We start from the raw sequence: 18,946 nt of genomic DNA, 5'->3' as shown, positions 1-18,946 counted from the left end.
GAGAGTGATGACGTCAATGTCTCCGAACTAGCTCCGCTACAAATGCAGTGAATATCCTAAATGATTGAAGATCAAACACCGGATTTTATGGGAGTAAGCTTGCCCTTCTAGGAAAGATCTTCCCTTTACACGTCTCATAGTGGCTGTTGAAGTGATCACTATCTAGAAACCCCACGACAGCTCACATTTCCCAATCTGAAAGGCATAGTGGGTTTGGCACTATTTTGGGCTCTGTGGGCCGGAGGTGTGGAAATAGAGGAGATGGTGATGCAGAGCTGGGTGGCTAACTGCACTCTACTAATACAGAAATAGAAAGGTGTGAAACGCATTGTTTGCCCTGTATTGCTAAAGCAAAAATTGGCTTAATATCTGAACTTGAGCTGTAGCTTTACATCTCGTTCACCATCCCGTGAGAACAGGGAGCCACAAGTGGCACAGTCAACAGGAAGGCATGCTGAAGAGATGGGGTCTATATGGGAGTGCCGATCAGCTGACTAGGCTGTAAATGCAGGTGAGGAAGTATTGTACCCAAGACTGGGCAGTTTTGCTTTGAGAGGTCAGTTTTGATATATTCAGAAGCAAATGGAAAATCCACACCACCAAAAGAGACTTGATTTATAACATGATTCAACACTCACCCACTTTAACTGGCACTGATGCAAGACTTTAATTCAAAGCCTAAAAACAAAGGGAAAAAAATTGTCTGCCTGAGAGATACAGTCTGTAAACTATAGCTGCTGCTGGCCTTGTACCAGTTTGACCAAAAGTCAGTCCCATCAAACAACAGTTTTGTTAATTGAACAGATAAGTTGTATATGTCTGTGTGTGTGGTGGTGGCTGCTTTCCCCATTGTTCATTAACCATTACCTAGTGTCAGAAGCTCCTATGGACCTAAAACCACTACTGTCTTAATAAATGAACTGCAAAATAAGAACCTTCTTATTGTTGTTTCAGTCATGCAAAGGTCCATTTCCACTTATCTAATGTATGCTATCCCTGAGCTGCTGTTTATGTATTTTATAATGACTTAAGAAAGGTCACATTATACCACCTGCATCTTGCTACAGTCCTCTTCTTCTTCTGACACTTTGCATAAGAAAACTTAGGGACTAGTGACTTTTTCACAGTACCTTAACTTAATTCACTTCTCCCCCTCGTGTTCTTATTAATGGTCAGAAAATATTTTTGTTTTAAAAAAGATGTTTAATAGCAGCTGAAGTCATACACTGTACTTCCAACTACACAAAGGCACTTGGCCTCATTAGGTAGATAAAAGTGTCAAGCTCATTTAAAACATTAAATTATTTTTACCACAGCAAGCCAACCCTAACCCTGACTGAATAACAATAATAACAAACAATTTCCAAGGAAATAACAACACATACTGTAACATAAAAAACACAAGACATTCTAAAAAATACCAGGTAAAATTAAAACATGTTTACCCAGATTCGTATTAGTGTCCATCCATCCATTTTCTTACTACTACCAACACAGGATCAAACAGGAGTGGGAGTCTCTCCCAGCAAAAAATGTGTACAAGGCAAGATGCAACCTAGACAGGATGCCAGTCCATCACACCGCAGACATAAACACACACACTCACCATCAGAGCCCATTCCCCAGAAGACAGTTAACCTACCAGCATGTCTTCGGACTGTGGGAGGAAATGGGAACACGAGGAGAAAACCCACACAAATACAGGGAAAATATACTATAGATACCCCATGCAGACAGCACCCAGAGATTGAACCCAGGGCCTCAACACTGTGAGGAGGCAGTGGTGACCATTCCACTGTGTCACCATGTCACCCTCATGTTATTTGTTATGTTCCTTTCTGTTGTTCATGTGATCAATAATAATGTGCCTAAATTTTTCTAAGCAACCTTTATGTTACAAACTTTTAAGTAATTGTTCTAAGTTTAAAATAATTCAACTGGTTTTCTTCATTTGTGTTTTTTTTGTGCTAAAAAGGTCTACATTTTAAAAGAACACTTAAATAAATAAGCCGTTAGACACCCTGATTGCATTACAATATTGATTTTAATCATCCCATGGATGATATGCATGTCAAAGAAGCAAAAGTGTAATTTATTATCACAAATTAAGTGGAATATACTGTAATAACTTAATTAACTGCTAGAGAATACAATCAATTTGGGAACATGCCTTCGAACCGATATTACATAATAGGCAGTTACTTTTTATTAAAAGAGGTCTTCATTTCTAATCCAAGCTTATAACGCATAGACCCCTGGTGGCAAAAAGCAAAAAGATGTTTGAAATCAAACTAATAAAAAGTTTTTCGGCCCGTGTTGTTAGGAGATAGGCTGGGGCGCTGTGGGGCTCCGCTGGATTGCTCAGAGCTGGTGAGTTTTATCAGACTTAAACAAACTGCGGCTGTAAACATTCCGACGCCAGTTAAATTGTAGGTTTGTTTGAAGATCAGTCTTCTCTCTTTTTTCTTATATACAGATATATATGTATTAAAGAAAAAAAAAGGACAAAATTTCCACTCGGCCAACAAAGCAATTGGTGCAGTCTGTAGTGTGGGAAAGGGGAATCAGTCAATGAATGTGGTGACAACGTATGGCACCCATTATCTTGTTGATTAAAAGCGAGTCTCTTTCCTTCTCCCTCCCTCCTCTCACCCCCGCCACTAACCACAGATATTTCAGAGGGTCTGTATGTGTCCCACTTATTCATATGCACACATACAACTGTTGTGGTCGGGCAGTTTGCAGATGGGGGAGAGACAGAAAGGAAAGGAGAGGTAGAGCGGGATCAAGGAGAAGCTATGCAGTGCTTAGTGTAAAAAAACAGGATTCTTATTTTAACTCTTTCAACACATTACAATTGAAAAGATTAAAAATAGCTTTTAACCAGAAGGACTGTGGGTGTTAGCCTTCTATATTATAGATTTGAACGAATTCTGCTTGTTCCTCCTAGGCTGTACGTTCTGTGCCTCTCTCTCTGAAATGTAAAAAGCCTGTTGTGTTCCAAAAGCAGACCCAACAGGTTCACACATTCTCTTCTGAGTCTCATGTCCTGGGTGTAAGACTCAATTTGTAAATCCTGAAAGTGTATAGGACAATATCACAAAATCAGATGGTTTTCTAAATATAATGGCTGCACAATTTGTGGCTATTGTAGTGTTTTCTGAAGGATCGTATTTATGCATCTGAAGAGTGAATTTAACTGTTTGTTTTTTGATAATAAGTACTGGTTTAAAAAAGCAAGGGAAGCTGAGCTTGTCTGATTAAATACACAACGATTTCATGTTTGAAACAGAATAATGTTAAATAACCAATGGCCTCTGTTAATGTGTAAGTGTGTGGACATTTTTTTAAATTGTCAGATGTACTTCATCTTTATTTGTTGTACAGTTAGGAAACCTTGCATTAAATGCTCCATCATCACTTATTTTCAGAATAGAAATAGAAAGGAAAGTTATCAAATAATGAGCCTGGAGCCTTCTCCCTCCACTGCAGGGGTGTTCATTCCTGGGCTTACAATGCAGGTGAGTTTGTAGAGCTTCTAGGTTCCCTTAAAGCTCCTGCACCCGAGGAGCTGGGAAAAGCCATTAAACAGGTCTAAGTCAACAGTAACTTGGTGATCTGAATGAAAACCTGCAGGCACACCACTCTTAGAGCAAGGACTGGACAACTCTGCACTACTCAACAGTATAAACCTGAATGACAGAGCCTGTATGAAAAGATGGAAACAAAGTTCTAGTGACCAATAGTCCTTTAAAAAATTGTCTGACTTCATCACACTCAATGTTCCCAGTCAAAAGTGCTGCAATTTAACTGTAAATTGCTGTACTTCAGGCAGTGGAAAGTAAGAAATAGAGCATGGCTCCAAGGTGTAAACAATATGCTTTACTAAGTTTAAATTAGACAGCTATGGGCCATGATAAATATTTTTGTATTCCGATACTTACTAATGTAAACGCTAAAGCGATGACACGATGTGCCTAGATGCAGTTGTAAAAACATACCAAAAATAACAAATCTGCTGCTTCTGGAACTATCCTATGCCACAGCCTTACAGCTACACATGCTGTATATGTTATACACTTTATCTTTTTTTCCTGTTTTTATTGATTTTTTTTTTACTGTTGTGAGCTTATTAGTGCTGGGACTGTCTGTGTGACCCACTCTCCTCTACCTGCAAACTCAGGTTAAGAGGTACTCTGGCTTTACACAGATTCGATTGAACAAGTCCATCTTTCAGAGTCAGAGAGAGTCATTTTAGGAGAATGTCAGTTGTGCATAAGTATCAAAATATGTAAGTATGGTGGTTTTATCAATTCAGAAGAATATGAAGTAAAGTGGGGAGGTTTGGAGGTCATAACAAAGATTCAAAGCAGAAGACAAGCCCTTAACCTCACCAAATCACATAACACATCTTCCTCACTTATCTCTGTTAATTTTTTTGTTCACATTCCCAACCACTTCACAGGTGTCCCCACTGCCACTGCAGTTGCTGGTCAAATGAGCAACCTACTTATTGCTGCCTGTATTCAAATATTCTGGATATACACCTTTATCTTCCTGCTTTCTGGGCTTTAGCAACCAGCTTTTTTAACTAGATCACCCTCCCGATTTTTCCAGAAACAGGCTTTACAAGGAAATTAGCCAGCCTTTGTATCCTGTTTGGTAGTCATTTCTTTGTCTGTACTGCTTGGATTGCTCCCAGTGCTCACCCTTATAGCAGTTTGCCAGAATGTTTTAGCCAAATCCACTGCTCCAAATATTTAGTGCCAGATTGTCGCCTGTCTGAAGAAGTTGCTGAATCAACACGGGATGTCATTTTCAAATTTATTTTTGAACAGTGTACTCCTCCGCTTATATTCATCCCTGCTTTAGGGGCTTTTGCCCTTTCAGCTGTCTCACCTGTGGCCTCTCCATCAGATGTGCACACCCGAGCCGGTGTCCTTCTGTTCTATTTTCTACATACCTGTATACAGTATATTACCTTAGCTCTGCCGGGCTCCTGTCCTGTCATGTTCAACTGGGACTTTTTTGTGTGTGGCTGTTCCCCTGCTGCCTCATTCAAACCTATGCTCAGCCTTCTGCTTGTTCCCGTCACTCTGTCAGCAGAGTCTACAAGGTGAAGATGTTAGCCTCTCCTTCACTTCATCACATGGATATCACCAGCGCCTGAACCACTGATTGTGACTGTTGCCGTGATTTAAAATCTTATGATTCCTGTTCTAGTAAATCCTTAACTATCTCTCAGTTTTGCGTGGATTTCAGCAATATCTTATTCACCACAGAGAAATGGGTGATTATATGGCCATTGTTTTGGACCCAGCAGACTGAATTGCCAAATCCATTTTCTAAAGCTGCAGTTTTGCCTCCAGCAGTGAAATCAGCAGGTGTACTGGGACACTTTGGAAAGTGTCTCCTACAAACATTGGATCAAAAGTCTCTGTACCCTCGCAGCCACATTTCTAACCTCCCACATTTTGTAGCACTCCTTGAATTCTGCCGAAATTTGACATAATTTCAGTCCCAGGGGCTGTAATCAAATCTTCCTCCTGCTGTTTCCTTCACATTTGAACTTACTGTGCTGAGGGCCAAGCCTATTGTCAATGTGTCCCATTTGTTGCCTATTGTATAACACCTTGGCTGGATTCACTACTTTTGTCCATGTCTTTTCACCGTCCTATCTTCTCTCCTCATTCCCGGCTGTCCTCCCCCTCCACAGATTAGCTCCCCAGCGAATGGGGTGAAAGCTGAAACTGGGGTAATGTAATTAGTGGAGTACCACAGGGATCTGCACTAGGACCACCACCCTTCCTCATTTATATCAATGACTTAGATTTTGCCATACAGTAGTTATTAAACTGGCTATGTTTTCTAATGAGGTGGATTAACAAGCACCATAGAAGCAGCAAATGAAATTAAAAAAGAATTAGATAAAATTCAATCCTGTGTGCAAAGTTTTACGTGCAAGGATCTAAAACATAAACTATCAATACAAAATAGGAAATTCATAACTTAAAGAAGTCTTAAGTGTTTATATTAATTTATCATTTACGTAGTCTTGGGGAACCAAAAAAGGCAAACATACTGTATGTCAAGATATTCTGTATTTATATGTTTAAACTTTAACTTGATAACCAAATGGCCTTGTCTCATTTACATCCTTTCTACTGCTCATAGGATATATCCTAGTGGTCACATTTGGCAAAGTGAGCAATCTCTCTGAGTACTATCTACAGAAGAATCTGGTGATCAGACAGGTTTTCAGTTTACTTGGATTTTTTAAAATAATAGAGGGAAAAAGAACTGTGTATCATTATGTATATCTTATAATTCAAGAATGTATTTTTTATATTATCTCATTTCATCATGAAGATCAACTTAGTCATGATCGTTTGACTTTGGAATGTCAGAATTAGTCACTCAGTCACTCAGCTTTTATATGATCTTTTATTGTTGGTCATTTTAAACAAGTTCTTTTGTAACATCATGAGAACTCTGAGTCTCAGACACACTGAGAAAAGAGACTTCCCTTCACCTCAGTATCCCATCTGAGCTACTGTAGGAAATCCTCTCTGCACAGAATCCACTGACGACCGACTCGCACAGAGATTGTCAGACAGCTTCTTCCTGTGTCACAGTGGTTACATATATGCATTACACCAATTATACACACTTTAGCAATGGGTAAAATACATTAAACTAAAATGTGTCTGTTGCCTTCAGACTTGCAACTTAAAAAAAACATTCAGGTGTTGCTGATGTCAGCACGCTAATGCAATTGTTTCATAAAAACACAAAACTTCTCATCAATAATACCATCTGACCTTTAACTCTTTCCATTTTCAGTGTCAGCATATAACTGTTACATTGTCTAGCACTGTCACCTACTGCCATTTGTTTAACATTGATTCTCTACCGTAGAGATAAGTTCTACTTATCCTAAAAGGGGTGAATTAAATATTCCATATCACAACAGGAAGTACTGGTTTCAAAAGTTTTGCTCATAAAAATTAGAGTGCAATGCAGGAATTTGTAACACTATATTGTCTACATTTATAAGAATTTCTAGAAAAAGCCAAAGTGAGAGGTGTCTCTGATGCCGGCAGGTGATGATAATATGCCTGGAATGCAACCACAGAATATTTAGAAATGTTAGTTAAAACATGCAGTTTTAGATGATGTTGCAGGTAATTTTTGAAGCAATAAGAATGAAAGATGTCAGCAGTATAATAAATATGCACAGTAAATACATATGGAAATCCATTTTCTTGGTCCAAAAATGGTGTAATCAACAACAGTCAACACTTTTTTCTTTTCGGTTAGTATAATATGATAGAAAGTCTCCGAGTATCTTGGGTACCTAAAAGCCTCAGCATAGGAATAGATAACGTGTTTACTTGGTTTTATTGTAGTTTGTGTTCAATACAAACCTTTAAAAATAACCTTTATTCAGAACACAAAAGAAATGCCTTGCCCAAATAATATAAAAGCTTTACTCTTATACTGCAAAATAAAATGTGCAGGCAAGGAGAGCCGTATGTAATTAATACAGTGGCTTCATTTTCCAGAAAGGTTAAATATATAAAACAAAAAGTCTATATTTGTTCATGGTAGCTACAACAAGTTGCTTTTTAAACAGCTCAGACCATATTGTATATTCTGAAATTGGGATTCCCTAGCCCACAGATGCTTCTAATTTTGATTACTCTTGGTTCAGCTCCCAGACTTGGTGTCAAAGACAAAGTTGCTTTGTCCGAATCCAAACCAAAGGTCCAAATATAGCGAGTTACTAAGCAGTCTATCCTTGACCTAAATCATAATGACCATGGCTTTAATTTAAAAACACCAGACTTGAGAACATCATTGCTTCGTATCCATTGAAATAATAAGCTGACCCAAACCAGCCACTCTCTTTGAGTCAAAGCCAACCATCTGAATCCACTTTATCGCAAATGAGGGCTTATTTTTCAAAGCTTCTCCTATTTGTGCAAACTCTGCACCCTCACTTGTAAAAGAAATAAAAGAAATAAAAGCAAGGGTGCCATTGGAGACCGTTAGATTACCCGTCTGGTTTGACGATTGTTCAACGGGTCAGAAACTTTCCAAGTGAGGCTTCAGGTTTCACGAAATACATGCGCTGGATAATGTGGGAGAGCCCTAGCTGTGAGAACAGGCTGCAGCCTGAATACAGCGTCAGCGCATGTTGTTTTCCTTGTAATCCGATCTATATTTTCTCTATATCAGCTTGTACTATACCATTATGACTGCATGTCATTTTATTAGCTCTGGCAGGTTTATATGTAATTGTTTGTGTATTTACTGTTTATGGCAAACCACACGTTGTTCATAGAGAAATCTCTGCTGTTTAAATTCTGCCAGATAAAAAAAACTGTGGCTGGGCAGCATTTATTTTGGACTTCTTCATCATCTCTTGCTTATCCTTCAGTATCAATCATCCAATATCATCTCTAGGACCAATAGTATTTTTCTGCTGCCACTGCCTGTGTAAAATCTGTATTCTTTTCATCACCTCTCACCTTCAGCTCAAGGTGTATAAGGACTGCAAAACTAAGAGGTTTGGAGTGTTTAACTAAAATATTGCATTCATTCTGCAGTGTAGTCTGCTAGCATAAACAAAAAAGTAAAATACACTCATGACTAAATTAATACAAGACCCTGCATACACTGCCAACATTAATATGATTGAGTGTGATGACATGCATTTTGTGCAAAGTCCACTCTAATCCATATTTTGGCACTTGAAATCCAAGCTTTGTTTTCCTTTCACTTCAACAAATCTACAGTTTCTGCGTTGTTTAAATATATCTAGTGTATTTTAAACATCCTTATGTATATTCAGCCTGTTAGGGGTCAAAACAAAACTTTCAGAAATTAGACTGTCCCTATAAAGCATTACTGGTACATTTGACCTTCAAATGGGCAAAGGGATCATTTTATAGATGTTTAATTCTAATTCTTAAATTAAACAATTTTGTCCCTTTTATCATATTATCATGCAACATAAAGTGTTCTTTGTTACAATTAAGAGGTTGATTGCAAAGTCTAATTAAAAAATAGAAGTATATCTAAAAAATACTACTATATTATACTATTATAAAATATTTTACTATTATAGTTCTCACTCCCTTTCCTACAGCTTTTCTAACATGACCCAGTTTACAAAGGTGGTTTGGGAACTAAGTATTGGTCAATATTCATGTGAATAACCTCTGGATTTTATTATTTTGGTGCATTTATTTGTTGAAAGTTGTGTTTAAGATGCTTCTATCTTTGAGCAGACCCCTACTGCAGAGCATGAAGCAGAATTAGGACAGAAGAGGGTAAACTGAACATTTTATGTTTTATAAAAGGGGGTTCAAACAACAGATAAAACATTGTATTTGTTCTCCTAGTTTAATACACAGCCTCTCAGACCAGAGCACTAGACCGAGAAGTGGCTTGAGAGGGCTCACTGGTGACAGGGTGATCTTAAGCCAGTCATGACAAATCTGAAGCAAGAGGTTACAGGCAGCAGAGCTGCAGACATTCTGAACTGCAATGCAAGTGCTGGATGACCTCAGGGTGGTTTTTTCTGGGGCAAAATGTCTATAGGCAACACCCTTGTGGAGTTGTCATATAATCAAGTGAGAAACAGGATCTCGCATAACAGCACAACACACACAAATAAACAAACCTTCTTGCCTGTCTTGGAAAACATCTAAGGTTATTGATACATTTATCCTAATTGGCCTGGTGTTACAGATTGTTCAGTACCTGACATGTTTTTTTAAAGTCAGGAAAGCAAAAACAAAGCCGTAGACAAGCATGACATTTTAAAATCATTATTAACCATGTAATCAGAAAATATGAAGCTTTTTATCCATGAAAATACCATAAAGTTGAGTGGTCAGCTTTTATAGTAATTTACCAATCAGAATTACTAAAAACTAGTCAAAAACTGGAGACTGCCTATGCTAAAAAATTAATAAAAGTCAAGTAATTAATTTATTATTCTTAGCTTTCATTTTCAAGGCAACAATGCAATAAAAATAACATTGAAGTGAACAATAATGTTGGCATCTAATTCTTGGGAATTTTGCACTGTCAATGTTTCAGGCTTAATTACTTAATATGAAAAAAGGGTTATGTGACCCTTTCAGATTAAATTTAATACTTATCTGTATAATTTTACAAAACTATTATAAAAAGTATCTATAAGCACTGTAATGGATAGAAATTTAATTTGGGTTCCCCACCACGTAAGAGTTCCAGTAGTCATAAAGCAACATGTTGCATTCAAAATGCTGATTTGGCTGTGTTATGTAATTTCTAATAAAGGCTCAGTCCCATGTTTGTTTTTTTCCCTATAGCTAAATATCTTGTATTCCAATAGGGTCTGTGCATGCAAGTTTTATATGCAGTTGAAGGTCACTAAGATTTCAATGGATACGTATTTCAACATAAAAGGCGTTAAAAACATTAAAGGATATTTTTCTTCAACCATCCATTATCAACCCCTTAGTCCACTAAAACTCCAAGATGAGTCATCGCCTATACTGGCAGACGTTATTCTTATTATTGAAGTAATTGTTCTTTCAGGTTTCTCACAAACATTCTAAAAAAACTCTGGCATTAATCCAAGTAATAGAAGCAGGACTAACTGGTCTCATTTTAAAAATAATTAATGCTGGTAAAGCCCAAAGCCATACTGCACCTGTTACATTTGTCCTCACTTGTCACTGCACTTTTTAGTTTTCCTGCTGAACTTTTGTTCTGATCCAACCCCCTAACAATTTACAACATGTTTCCTCAACGTTCTATTCGAAGTTTCATCTCCTTAGATACTCTGTAGACAGTGTATTGGCTAACGGTGAGACTAGGCCTTGTGCACGATCGGGTTAAAGTGTAGCTAAAACCCAAGAAGTCCGGAAGTGTCTGTGAGAAAGGAGAAAGCGAAGAGAGAAACTTTGCAGGGCACTCTGCAAGCTCAGCATATCTTCTGATGTGGTCTGGCATCTAGTTCACAAAGTCAACCAGATCTACACATTGTATTCATATATCACAAGATGAGGCAAAAAAAAATTGCCATTGCTCTTACTAAAGCCACCGCTGCCAAAACGCCACTCTATAAGTAATTAACTTTCGTCATACTGCTGATCCAACTGAATCATGCCCGATGATTAATGGCAAATAAATTGAAGAAATTAAAACTAAATTCAACACATTCACACAGGCCACACTCTTTGAGTCTGAAGGTTTTTTTATTCAAAACCTACTGTCCGTTCCCCTTTAATGTGGGAAAAGAAAAGAGAGTGCTTTTTCTTAAATCATGTGGATTTTGTTCTAAATATGAAAGTGATTATTTATGCAGTACCCTGCTATTTATAGCTTGCCTGTTTAGGTTTTGGCACTTGGTAAGAAAGACACAAAAGTGATTTGTAGATTAAATAAAAATTCCATGGCTCCAATTTATTAGCTACCTGCTATTATTGCTGTGAAACATATAATTTAGTCAACTTTCCAAGATACATGAGGCACATCAGGGCCAGCAATTCACCAAAGAGATCCTACCTCTTCTATGATGAACAGCATCAGGGCACATTCCTGTGGGGGTTAATCTCAGCAGAAGGAAACTGGCATCACTTGTCTGAGAGATGAGGGTGGACAAAATGCATTAATCTGATAGTTTCTGCAAAGCAAATGGAAGCTGCTAACACAGTTTCCGGGTTTCCCTTAAACATCTGGTTTCTAAAAAACAGAAATGACAAAGTGGAAGTATCAAAAAACGGTCTTATTTTTTCACTGTCCTGCCCTCACATCTGGTTTTATCTGTTGGATGAAGGCTAATTGGCAATTCAAATAGAGGGGAATGTCATGGTCACTTGAAAATATAGCACAATATGGGGTTGGTTCTCAGAATCTCCATTACTCGTTAGTTTATCTATTGACAATAATGTCATACATGAGAATTTTGCTTGTGCTGCTCTGCTTCAGTGTGGAATTTAAATCAAGGTTTCTCAACTGTTTTAATTGTTCTATTCTTGTCTTCTCCATTCACAGAGCCACATGAGAATTTTGCTTCTCTAGAAAATAAAAAACAATTGCACATTTTATTGCCATCCCAAATTAAAGGTTATGGCCTCAGGTAAAAGGAATTTCAACATTCCAGTTGTTTTTCTCCCCCCAAAACACTGTTTATTCAACTTTCACCATTTTTGAAAACATAGCCCAAGACATTTTAAAAACATGATTTTCCAAAACAGCGTCAGAAAGTGTCACGAACACGGACTGAAATCTGTGTCAGATCTTGTAGTAGACCCTATGCGATGCTTTTTTCAGTGTATAATTTGAACATAATGTTTGTTGTTCTAATTTTAACAACAAACCATACAAAAAAAAATCATGTCAATAACCAGTTGTTTATTTCAATACAACTTTATTTTTCATTATATTTACACAGATGCAAAGTATAATGAAAAGTGTTTCTCATTAGTCTCTCAGGTGCAGTGTATACAGAACAGCAGACAAGACAATAGACAGTAAATACAATAACAATAATGTAAACAACAAGTATGATACCAGTATGACAGTACCCATATCTGTTAAAAACTGTGCAAAAGTACACAAACAGAGCAAACAGCGCAAAATAATATAGCGTTATCAATAGTACAACTCAGTTAAGTACAGATTTAAGTTAAAGTTCGGCTTACATTTAATTGTCGGAGGTCTGGTGTATGTAGTGGTGTAGGAGTACAGTTGCTGTGTGGTACAGGAAGAAGTGAGGAGAGATTATAGTTTGGTGGGAGGGAGTGTTTACATTAGGCTCCAGTAACTCTCATTTCACTGTTGTAGGGACAGGGTTCTTAGAGAAAATAAAAACTATTACTTGTGTCTCAGACCTTATTCAGTGGTTCAGTTAGACCCTAATGCAAGAAAGAGACAAGATATGCAGTGTATGATTATCGTAGCTCTCCTGGCTGAGGGAACCGACAGCCTAAACCCCCGTCCACAGTGTGAGTTGCCACAGGAGTGTAGATGGGGCGGCAGGAGGGGTATGACAGAAATGCGCTACGACAAGTCCCAGATCTGAGACTTATATACGTACATAGGCGAGCGGAAGCGTGCAAGATTCGGATCCAACCATTGTTGCCAGCAGCCATATCACTCTGCAACTCACAACTGGCAACCCACTGAAGCTCAGCAGGTGTGAGACTGGTCAGTACCTGGATGGGAGACCTCCTGGGAAAAACTAAGGTTGCTGGTGGAAGAGGCGTTAGTGGGGCCAGCAGGGGGTGCTCACCCTGTGGTCCATGTGGGTCCTAATACCCCAGTATAGTGACGGGGACATTATACTGTAAACAGGCACCGTCCTTCGGATGAGATGTAAAACCAAGGTCCTGACTCTCTGTGGTCATTAAAAATCCCAGGGCATTTCTTGAAAAGAGTAGGGGTGTTACCCCGGCATCCTGACCAAATTTACCCCTGGCCTTTACCAATCATGGCCTCCTAATAACCCCCTCTATGAATTGGCTACATCACTCTGCTCTCCTCCCCACTGATATCTGATGTGTGGTGAGAGTTCTAGCGCACTATGGCTGTCGTTGCATCATCCAGGTGGGGCTGCACATTGGTGGTGGTGGAGGGGATCCCCATTACCTGTAAAGAGCTTTGAGTGGACTGTCCAGAAAAGCGCTATATAAGTGTAAGCAATTATTTATTATTATTATTATTATTATTATTATTATTATTATTATTATTATTATTATTATTATTATTCGGTTCGGTTGGATTCTAACGGGTGCGAGAGAAAGTTGAGTGACAAGGCTGCCCAGACCCCCCCACCCCAAACAAAACACAGATGCAGAGCTCAAACGCTGAGCCATGAGCCAGTCAGTTGAGCTGCAGTTTCACTGTAACTGAGTGGATTTACAGTATAGCCAAAAACATATTCGTGCAACAATCGATTGTATTGTATGATGCAGGCTTGCATTTGTATGAGCTAGCATGTTTGGATGTGGTGCCTGAGAAGCATGTGAGCTGTGGGTGACAGAATGTGAGCAGGCAAACAGATGGCAGCAGTAGCAGGATCGTATAGCCTGTGGGGTGGAACGGAAACCAAAAATTCCCATTGGAAGAAAATAAATCTCTGGAGGTCCTGTCCCAAAAGTTGCCTTCTCTCTAGGCAGCTATGTATATTTTAGATTTTGGACACCATAGACTTCTATAACTGGGAGGACTCCGCACGTACCAAGAAGGAGCAGCTTGAGATTCCTGTTCAGACATAGGTGACGAGGAGATGGTATAAGAACGACTTCCTGATGACTGCAGGAGAGCGGGATCCTATGTTCTTGTTTTTCTGGTTTCCAGCTGTATCCATATGAGCAAATTACTGTACAACAATGTTGTCGTTTTGTATGTAGCAGTTGTCATGGTGTTATGCGTGATTTGCCAAGCTTGAAGGAAAGCAGGGAGTTACCAGCTACTGGCTTAGTCTGAGATCAGAACTCTGTGCAATAGAAGATTCTGGTGCCCAAAAGAGCTGCTGGCCTGAAAAAGTAGACTAATACGGAAAAGGACTGCTGCTTGCTTAATTTAGCTAGATGGCAATCTGAATGTTCCCAAAAAATAAGGAATATTAGCTTTGTATCCAGTGAGAGGCATTGGGGGGGGAAGAGTTGAAGGTCGGTACTGACCGGTTGGACATCAACCAAAAAGGGGGTAAAGTAAAAAGGGGGGAGGAGGTGCAGGAACCCATCACTGTAGCTGCCTAGGCCCAAGCCCCTGAGACAGCGCGGTGGTAAAGAGGGAAGCCCGGTTCCAGTGCAGACTGACTCCATGTGCTCGCACCCGCAGGGCAGAGTGGTAGTCAGCAACCTGGAACTCCAGCAGTGGACAGCTAAAGAAAGGATAGGGAAGAGGTGAAGAGCCCAAAAAACTGTGGCTTTATGCGGAGTGGGAGTGAGTAAAAAGAGAGTGGGAAGTAAGAAGGGGGAGAGAGGGGAGGGGGAGACAAACGCTGCAGAAACAGGTGCTACAGTTTTTTATATTTTCTGGGAGGCTTGCTGATGTTAGGAGACTTGAAGGAAAAATTCAGATGGCATGATGACAGAGCACTTGTTCTGAGTGGAGAGTTGAAGCTGAGGTGTCAAGAGCGACTCTGATCCTGGATGATCTGGATGATCTTGGATGATCCTTCATGATAGTGAAGGCGAGGTCCTGGCAATGTTAAAACAGAGTTTTGACACACTACAGGAAGTATCGGGTCCAGGGTTTTACTGGATCAGTTTGCTGTGCCTTTGTTCTGTTGATTTGTTGTTATTAGTTTATTTGTATTTCTATTCTGTGGTACAGTTTTTTTAATTACTGTCATGAAGCATTTTTCAGGACCCTATGCAGACGACAGAATTTGGAGGGGAGTGAGACAAACACTGGGAAAAAAGACTAGGATCAGGGCTGGAAGAAGAAAATGGGGGCGTGTCCAAGGTGCGCTGGTGCTCAGGGCGGCATGTGCAAGGCAAACCGTTGTGAAGCCTATGCCATCGAGCCCCTACTGGATTAGCTGGTAGGCGGGCTTCCTGGTGTCCATCTTCCAAAGCTGAGCCTGGAATTGTGGGAGCATCTGGCTTTTAAAGGGGAAGAGCTGAACAGGATCAGGTGAGGGAAAATCAATACAAACAAGAAAGGGCTGGAGCGTCCTTAAGAGGAGGGACTTACGATCGTGACAGTTACCCTACACACATTCATAAATAAACAAAATAAAAATAATAATAATAATTATTATTATATTTCACCAGTTCTCATTAGACGTTTATGTCGATGAAATGCTGAAGCTTCAAATGCTATAAAATGTATTTTTTTGTGTTGTAAAAAAGAACAACATTATTATAAAATTGAAAAATGTGGGAAAGGTTTAAAAATCTGCAATTACACTGTTTGACCAAAACTACCACTGACTCTTAAAGCCAGCACAGCTCTGTCTACATCCATAAAGAAACTCTACATAAAAGAAACACTTTGGAAATTTATGTGCTATTCTCAAGTATATAGATCCTCTTAAAGATGTTCTGTGTATTATGTCACATCTGTAAAATATTGAACAACCCCACATATGCCAGTAAAAACAAACGGCTTTATTCAGGATTCTGGATTTGTGTTTGTTCTGATTTCTGCATCAGTGGTTGCCCTCAACAGAGAGTGACCAATCTTAGATATTCACAAGGCCAGCCTTTCACCAAACAGACATAGCAGTAGACTCAAAAAAAGATCTACATTTAAATAACAAAGACAAAGGCTGTTGATTTGAGAAGGCTTAAATTCACAGATATATTCAACAGAAATCCAATGATACATGGAGATTAGAAAAGTCAAAAGTGATCACGTGTAATTGGTTATTTCACCTCAAGCACCTGAGAGGGATTTATCCCTGTAAGCCTGCTTATATTCTTAAATGGACTCGCAATGGAAAGGCTGATACTTTGCAGGCTTAGAAATATAAGGTTTTAGGAGAAATCTGAAAAACCTGAGTAAAGACCTTTTGGTGAAAACTTCAAAGGAATAAAATACAGAAATATCAGAAAATCTTACAGTAATATTTTTTAGAAAAAGCACCAAAAGTTTCATGAAAGATGTGAAAATCATCTTTATTATACACAGTATAATTCAACACACAAGCCTTAATTGATTAGAAAGTGAGCATTTAACATAACATTATACATTTATTGCACTAAAATAATACTGACATTTTTTATTTTTGACATTTTGGCTATTTATGCATTTATTTTTTCCTCACTCTTAGAAGCAGATTCATTCGTTAATTCAGCTGTGTATAAGTATGTAGAGAATGATCCGAATTATGGTATTAGAATTATGAATTAATGAAAAACTGTAGTGTGCCTAATTTAATCAATATTAGAATATTTGCCAATTAGCTCCATTATTTTACTTGCATGTGAAAATTAGGACCCTGCAAATTTATCAGTGCTCCATCTTCCTTACTGGTTGCATTACAAATGTGATAACAATGGTTAATTTTTTATTTTCACATTTAAAATTATAGGGAGAGGCTAGATTCTAATTAAGCTCCATTGGATGTGTTGATGAGGTTTAACTAGCAAAATTAATTAAAAGTTTTGTAAAGATTAGAATCATGACGTTTTGAGTATTTAATCAAAATACATTTTGCAATTAATTAAAATCTCATTTGCATATATATGTTAATTTGCAAAAATCATCTATTTCACATCTGCAGATTAAACTTTATAGCTTCAGTGCCCTGTACTTGTGTTTTCTGCTCTTGTTAAATATCTGCCAGTTTGAATCAAGTCAGAGTTCCTACTCATAATATAAAATGGACATTTAAAATATAAACTCATTTTTACCTTTTAAATATATTTAAGTACAAAAATTGCCTTCTATAAATGCAGTTTTCCATACTATTTGGATTTATTTAATTCAAGGCATACTATTTTTTTGTGATTACAAAAAGTGCTTTTATAGAAAAGGATTATACTATGTCTGCAATTATTTTGTAATGATACAGTGATCCAAAAAGCTACATTATTTAAACAAAATCTGTGAATGTAAAGTATTTTCTGTGTTGAATTAATTTGACTGCATCCCTTTCTCAATTCTTTTTTTAAAGAATAGATATTAAATTCAATTTCACACATAGCAAAGAGTTTTTATGCACTATATCAATTTTATTTTGCAGGAGTAATTTATCACCTCATAACTACTGAAAAAGCAAAATACTGTGTATTCTAATTTTCTTTAATTCATTGGTTAGCAGAGCCCATTTTAAAGTGCAATAGCATATTTCACTCCAGGCTTTCTCAAGGGACTGAGGTCTTTCTGAGTTGAATACACTCAAGTACTAAATGGATTCCTGTGCAAATTATTTAAGTTTTATTTACTTTGACTTTTGAATACCTTACACGAACTCCTATACAAAGTAGCTAGAATAATATTGAATAAATTGCAGTCTAATATAGGAGGAAACACTAGAAGCGATTGTCTTTGTTCTCTAACAGCCAAATTATAATATTCTAGATTTCTTTGTCCCTGATTTATGCCTCACTTTTGCTGGTAGACCACAATGAGTGCTGAAAAAAGAGATAAACCACGATGCTTTCATCAGATTTTCTTTTTGCATTAAAAATGTGATGTGTATTCTGAGGTTAACATTCTGGAGGGAAAAAAATGATGTTAAATGGAGATGAACAAAGATTTTTTTGTAACAGTAGAACTTCTACATGAAGTATTATATAACTATGTTTATCCATATAGGTGAAGCGACTTGTTTCTTGGGGTTCATAAATGCATGTTTCTAGAAACAGTACATACCCTTTCTGGTGAATTCATGATTCTTAAGTGTTAGAGTGCCGCCCTTGCCCCTTCACAGCAAAATAACATGGAGCCAAAAAAGAAGAGACATCAGCATAATAGATTAGCCACAGGAGCCGAGACAAAACTGTACTCATTTCCAAAAACTGGGGTCCAGCTGTTTGACTTCAATCAGCACATCTGTTAGGCAGCAGAGAAGGGAACACTGCAGCAGCTACTGTGCTCAGCCGAGAGTGAATAGGATAGAGAGTCCCTGATGATTTGGGGATGTTTTAGTGAAATTGAAAGAATACCCAGGGAGGAGCAGTATCATTCTATATTGTAGTATTGTGTAATTCCTTCTGGATTGAAACTTAATTGGTACAGGAATCATGTCCTAGCAAGATAATAGCACTATTTGCGCATGAGCTATTAACTAATGAAATCTGAAGAATGCTTGGGACTGCTGAAAAGAAAATTTGCTTAGTACTTTTGGTCCTGCTTCAGGTCACAACAGTATTACCAGGATATCCAGGAACCATGTTTTACTAGAAAGTGTCCTCCAACTATCTTTGTATTTTAAATTATGTGAAATAAGCAGCAAGCATGTAGAAGAAAGCAAGGTTAC

General features: G+C 38.1%; 1 long non-coding RNA gene across 1 annotated transcript; it reads right to left on the bottom strand.

Moving 5' to 3' along the window:
• Positions 1–6,425: 6,425 nt before the first annotated feature.
• Positions 6,426–13,620, bottom strand: LOC138240964 (uncharacterized). Its single transcript, XR_011190145.1, has 3 exons — positions 12,708–13,620; positions 11,569–11,644; positions 6,426–7,118 (listed from the first exon to the last, which is right to left on the bottom strand). It is a non-coding gene; the product is annotated as an uncharacterized lncRNA (long non-coding RNA).
• Between the last annotated feature and the right edge of the window lie 5,326 nt (positions 13,621–18,946).

This window comes from Lepisosteus oculatus, chromosome 8 (assembly GCF_040954835.1).
Source record: "Lepisosteus oculatus isolate fLepOcu1 chromosome 8, fLepOcu1.hap2, whole genome shotgun sequence".
In the NCBI taxonomy this organism is placed as follows: Eukaryota; Metazoa; Chordata; class Actinopteri; order Semionotiformes; family Lepisosteidae; genus Lepisosteus; species Lepisosteus oculatus.
The sequence above is the reverse complement of the archived record's forward strand: the minus strand, read 5'-3'. Positions and strand labels throughout refer to the sequence as shown.